Source organism: Coregonus clupeaformis, chromosome 38 (genome assembly GCF_020615455.1).
Source record: "Coregonus clupeaformis isolate EN_2021a chromosome 38, ASM2061545v1, whole genome shotgun sequence".
NCBI classification, from domain to species: Eukaryota; Metazoa; Chordata; class Actinopteri; order Salmoniformes; family Salmonidae; genus Coregonus; species Coregonus clupeaformis.
The window spans coordinates 2,018,924-2,025,090 of record NC_059229.1 but is presented as its reverse complement, the minus strand read 5'-3'; the positions used below and the strand labels follow the sequence as shown (position 1 = coordinate 2,025,090).

Genomic DNA, 6,167 nt, shown 5'->3' with positions numbered 1-6,167 from the left:
TCCTATAAATGAAGTAGTCAAAAGGTTAGTATTTGGTCCTATATTCCCACCACACAATGAGACTACATCAAGCGCGTGACCCTACAAACTTGTTGGACGCATTTGCAGTTAGTTTTAGTTGTGTTTCAAATTATTTTGTGCCCAATAGAAATGAATGGTAAATAATGTATTGTGTAATTTTGTAGTCACTTTTATTGTAAATAAGAATAGAATATGTTTCTAAACACTTCTACATTAATGTGGATGCTACCATGATTACGGATAATCCTGAATGAATCATGAATAATGATGAGTGAGAAAGTTACATAAGGGTCAAAGATCATACCCCCAAGACATGCTAATCTCCCCTGTTATTGGCAATGGTTAATACCACTTACAATTATGTGAAGATGTTTCACACAACTAAAGAGCCATGTACAAAAAAAACCCAGATAACTGACGTTAAACTAGGACAAAGTTCACTAGTTGGTGTTATCACTAATAATGTTGCTGTTTCTCATGGAGAATAATTTCACGTTATTGACCACTGCACAACAACACTGTCTTTAATATGCCATTTAGCAGACGCTTTTATCCAAAGCGACTTACAGTCATGTGTGCATACATTTTTACGTATGGGTGGTCCCGGGGATCGAACCCACTACCCTGGCGTTACAAGCGCCATGCTCTACCAATTGAGCTACAGAGGACTCTGTAAAAGGAGTGGGGTATTTCTTCGGAACAGGAACGTAGGATGCTTCAATAGTATGTGTATTAGTCAACTATATTCTGGGTCGTAAACATTTACATTGTATTGACAGTTCTGTGAAACAGAAACTATTAGTAGCTTAGAAGAAACGGTAGACACTTGTGGGTTGGCTAAGGAGTGGCGTCTCTGAGGGGTCTTTGGCCTGGTTTGCTAACTACCTCTCTCAAAGAGTTCATTGTGTAAAGTCAGAACATCTGGTGTCTCAACCACTGCTTGTCACCAAGGGAGTACCCCAAGGCTTGATCCTAGGCCCCACGCTCTGCTCAATTTACATCAACAACATAGCTCAGGCAGTAGGAAGCTCTCTCATCTATGCATATGCAGATGATAGTCTTGTACTCAGCTTGCCCCTTCACGGATTTTGTGTTAAACGCTCTACAACAAAGCTTTCTTAGTGTCCAACAAGCTTTCTCTATCCTTAACCTTGTTTTGTGTGTGGCGGGTGGGGGGGGTTTAACTATACTTGAGGGGACAAGAAGTCCCCACAAGAATAGTAAACTAATAAAAATTAGACCAACTGGGGTCATTTTGTTAGTCCCCACAAGTTCAAATGCTATTTCTAAGGGGTTTAGGGTTAAGGTTAGAATTAGTGTTAGAATTAGGTTTAGGAGCTAGGGTTAGTTTTTCAGGTTAAGGTACGGGTTACAGAAAATAGGGTTTTGAATGGGACTGAATTGTTTGTCCACACAAGGTTAGTTGTACAAGACTCTCTCTCTGTGTGTGTGTGTGTGTGTGTGTGTGTGTGTGTGTGTGTGTGTGTGTGTGTGTGTGGAGAGAGCCTGGGTTTGGTTATTACAGAATGCATTGGCATGTAGGTCACAAGCAAATTACATATTGGATCAAAACTTTCCATATGACTTCTCTTCAACAGTAAAAAAAAAAAAAAAAAGCATACTTGCAGGTCAACATTTTGGGTATGATCTCGTCTCTCAGAACTGCAAACAAAACAACAACATAAGAACGGGGGTGGAGGCAAAAGGGGAGAGATGGAGAGATCATGGAGATGTTGTAGAAACTCCCTGTTCTGGGTAAACAACAACAGCTCCTTAAACACACCCACAGACACACTCTTGACCTGAGAGGGAAGAGACGGGAAAGTGGGAGAGATGGACAGAAAGATAATGTTGAGTGATGGTGTAAAACTCCCTGCCATTCCGGGTGCTACATCACTCACCTGGTCTTGTGCTCTCCAGTTAGATCCAGACTAGCCCAAGAATGTACTGTTGTAGCAATCTCGGTTGGACAGACGCTGGGAGACGGGAAGCAAGTACAGGGGGATGATTAAATGAATAAAAGACATGGACAGCGTCTGGACAGGGGAAACTAAACATGAGGGGAGGTAATTAAGTCCAGGTGAGTCCAATGAAGCGCTGATGTGTGTAATGATGGTGACAGGTGTGCGTAATGATGGGCAGCCTGGCGCCCTCGAGGGCCAGGGAGGGGGAGCGGGAGCAGGCGTGACAGTACCCCCCTCTAGGGACGCCACCTGGCATCCCACCTGGGCGAGCCTGACGGGCCGGCCGAGGCATGAGAGACCCACGAGCCGGCCGAGGAGTGGGAATCTGTCGAGCCTAATGGGCCGGCCGAGGCGTGGAATCCTGACGAGCCGGCGGAGGTGTGACGTGGAATGGGAGCCTGCCGAGCCAACCGAGGCAACAAAACCTCTCGAGGCAGCTAAGGCATGGAAGCCTGACGAGCCAGCTGAGGCATCCCCGGTTCCTTCGGCAGTGGCACCCAGACCCGACGTCACCAACCCAAACAAAAAACTTCCCTGATGCTTCTGATAATGGTGTAAGCATTCTGTAAGGACAGACGCTGGGAGACGAGAAGCAAGTACAGGGAGTGAACATTTAATATATACAGACATGAACCAAAACACAGACAACATATCATACAAAATGGATGACACAGTACACAATTTGATGCCGTGGTACACAATTTGATGACGTAGTATATAAAAAACAGGGACCACTTTTGGCTTGTGAGCACCGCTTTTAAAACTACTGGCTTAAAATATACAAAAGATTGAGAGTGCATCTTTAAGACATCATCTCAAATCTAGGTTTTGCCTTTATATTTCGAGAAAATTAACAAGGACAATTTTTTCACTTCTCCCATTGACATACCCCAAACACCTGTCTGGTCTGTAGAGTCTGCTTTGTGAGGCGTTCACGGAAATATTAGCCTTTTGAGCATCTGGGTTTGCAAACTCTGTGGTTTTACTTTCTCAATAGTGTTTTCGGGGCAGATCTGCTCAAGGGACAGAATACATTTGAATGGCTTTTGACAGGTTGGGAGGAGCTAACTTTTTTCAACAGAAGTGCTGGAGGCTGGAGCACAGAGCAGAATGTGCAGTTAGCTATCTAGAACCCCTTCCCAATGAGCACAAACACAAATATGTATTTTCATAGTCAGATGAAGAGCGTTCTTTGGGGGGTGTTCCATGTCTCCGTCAGGGCCAAAAGGTCAAGGGACTACAGGGCAGCATAGGCTGAGATGAACTCATTGTTCTTGACCGCGGATCGGCAGTTCCCAGCACTGCCAGAGACCCGGAATTCCACATGGGTTTTGCACGCAGGGTACAATAAATTAGAAGGGTTGCAGCCAAGGGGTGGGGAGCGTCTGTAAAGCCTACAGGGAGAGGAGCAGCCAAGGGGTGGGGAGCGTCTGTAAAGCCTACAGGGAGAGGAGCAGCCAAGGGGTGGGGAGCGTCTGTAAAGCCTACAGGGAGAGGAGCCAACAGAAAACACACACATAGTTGCGTATTAGGGTTTTACAGTGGGGAAAAAAAGTATTTAGTCAGCCACCAATTGTGCAAGTTCTCCCACTTAAAAAGATGAGAGGCCTGTAATTTTCATCATATGTACATGTCAACTATGATAGACAAAATGAGAAAAGAAAATCCAGAAAATCACATTGTAGGATTTTTAATGAATTTATTTGCAAATTATGGTGGAAAATAAGTATTTGGTCAATAACAAAAGTTTCTCAATACTTTGTTATATACCCTTTGTTGGCAATGACACAGGTCAAACGTTTTCTGTAAGTCTTCACAAGGTTTTCACACAATGTTGCTGGTATTTTGGCCCATTCCTCCATGCAGATCTCCTCTAGAGCAGTGATGTTTTGGGGCTGTCGCTGGGCAACACAGACTTTCAACTCCCTCCAAAGATTTTCTATGGGGTTGAGATCTGGAGACTGGCTAGGCCACTCCAGGACCTTGAAATGCTTCTTACGAAGCCACTCCTTCGTTGCCCGGGCGGTGTGTTTGGGATCATTGTCATGCTGAAAGACCCAACCACGTTTCATCTTCAATGCCCTTGCTGATGGAAGGAGGTTTTCACTCAAAATCTCACGATACATGGCCCCATTCATTCTTTCCTTTACACGGATCAGTCGTCCTGGTCCCTTTGCAGAAAAACAGCCCCAAAGCATGATGTTTCCACCCCCATGCTTCACAGTAGGTATGGTGTTGTTTGGATGCAACTCAGCATTCTTTGTCCTCCAAACACGACGAGTTGAGTTTTTACCATATGACATTCTCCCATTCCTCTTCTGGATCATCCAAATGCACTCTAGCAAACTTCAGACGGGCCTGGACATGTACTGGCTTAAGCAGGGGGACACGTCTGGCACTGCAGGATTTGAGTCCCTGGCGGCGTAGTGTGTTACTGATGGTAGGCTTTGTTACTTTAGTCCCAGCTCTCTGCAGGTAATTCACTAGGTCCCCCCGTGTGGTTCTGGGATTTTTGCTCACCGTTCTTGTGATCATTTTGACCCCATGGGGTGAGATCTTGTGTGGAGCCCCAGATCGAGGGAGATTATCAGTGGTCTTGTATGTCTTCCATTTCCTAATAATTGCTCCCACAGTTGATTTCTCAAACCAAGCTGCTTACCTATTGCAGATTCAGTCTTCCCAGCCTGGTGCAGGTCTACAATTTTGTTTCTGGTGTCCTTTGACAGCTCTTTGGTCTTGGCCATAGTGGAGTTTGGAGTGTGACTGTTTGAGGTTGTGGACAGGTGTCTTTTATACTGATAACAAGTTCAAACAGGTGCCATTAATACAGGTAACGAGTGGAGGACAGAGGAGCCTCTTAAAGAAGAAGTTACAGGTCTGTGAGAGCCAGAAATCTTGCTTGTTTGTAGGTGACCAAATACTTATTTTCCACCATAATTTGCAAATAAATTCATTAAAAATCCTACAACGTGATTTTCTGGATTATTTTTCCTCCAATTTGTCTGTCATAGTTGACGTGTACCTATGATGAAAATTACAGGCCTCTTCATCTTTTTAAGTGGGATAACTTGCACAATTGGTGGCTGACTAAATACTTTTTTTCCCCACTGTAGTTGCCCAAGCTACAAAAGAGCAAAAATGAGATCATCAGAAAATAAATAGGTAAGATACTCAAGTGAGAGAGAGCCTTCCTCTGTTTCCTTCATTGATGCCTTCAGTCAATGGTGACACCTGTCAATTATTTTAGAAGGCAGGATAATGATGATGATTTAAATGATTTCGATGTCCAGATTCGTCTACACTTGTAGGGTTGCCAGGCACAATGTGTCTGACTATCAGATCACTATGCATCTTTTAATGGTCTAGACCTGTCTAAATATGTGGGCAGGATCAGGATGTTAGAACCAGGTATAAACAGGGTTTATGATAGCTGGTTAGCCTAACTTACCTACCTAGCTAACATGGGCCAGTAGGTTAAGATATGTACATGTACATGATTCACATCAAGGCTATTATATTCTATTACATTCTATTGTTATTGGCCAGAGATTCCAAAGAGTTTGAACTCTGGAGAATAAAACCCAGAAGTTTGCTGTAACCTGAAGGTTGTTTGTTATATAATTATATTACCTCAGGTGGGTTTGTTTATTGGAGATTCTTGTCACAGGATGCATAAATAAAACCTAAAATCGGGATCTTAGGTTATATGTTATATATCAATTAATATGTTAACATTTTGTTCGAAATACAAAGGAGGCTGTCCTGGAGTACCTGAAGGAGAACGCCCTCCCAGAGACCACCAGAGAACCGTCCTGTGGGGACCGTTACTCTAAACTGGACTCAAACTGCTGCCTCAAGGAGGTCTCGAAGGGAAGACTGGTGGTGACGGTGGTCAGAGCCTGGGGACTGTGGGGAGACTACCAATGGATAGCGGGAGACACTGAAGCGTAAGTTATGTTACTGCACAATTTCAGTCCTCTGCAAGGTGTAGTGGAGGGTAAACACATGTAAACTGTTCAGTCCTCTGCAGAGGTGTAGTGGAGGGTAAACACATGTAAACTGTTCAGTCCTCTGCAGAGGTGTAGTGGAGGGTAAACACATGTAAACTGTTCAGTCCTCTGCAGAGGTATAGTGGTGGGTAAACACATGTAAACTGTTCAGTCCTCTGCAGAGGTGTAGTGG

At 44.2% G+C, this 6,167-nt stretch overlaps 1 protein-coding gene across 2 annotated transcripts in view; it reads right to left on the bottom strand.

Annotated features, from left to right (window-relative positions):
* Positions 1 to 6,167, bottom strand: part of LOC121534260 (zinc finger protein 501) — a 644,805-nt gene that overhangs the window by 353,158 nt on the left and 285,480 nt on the right. The window lies entirely within an intron of this gene.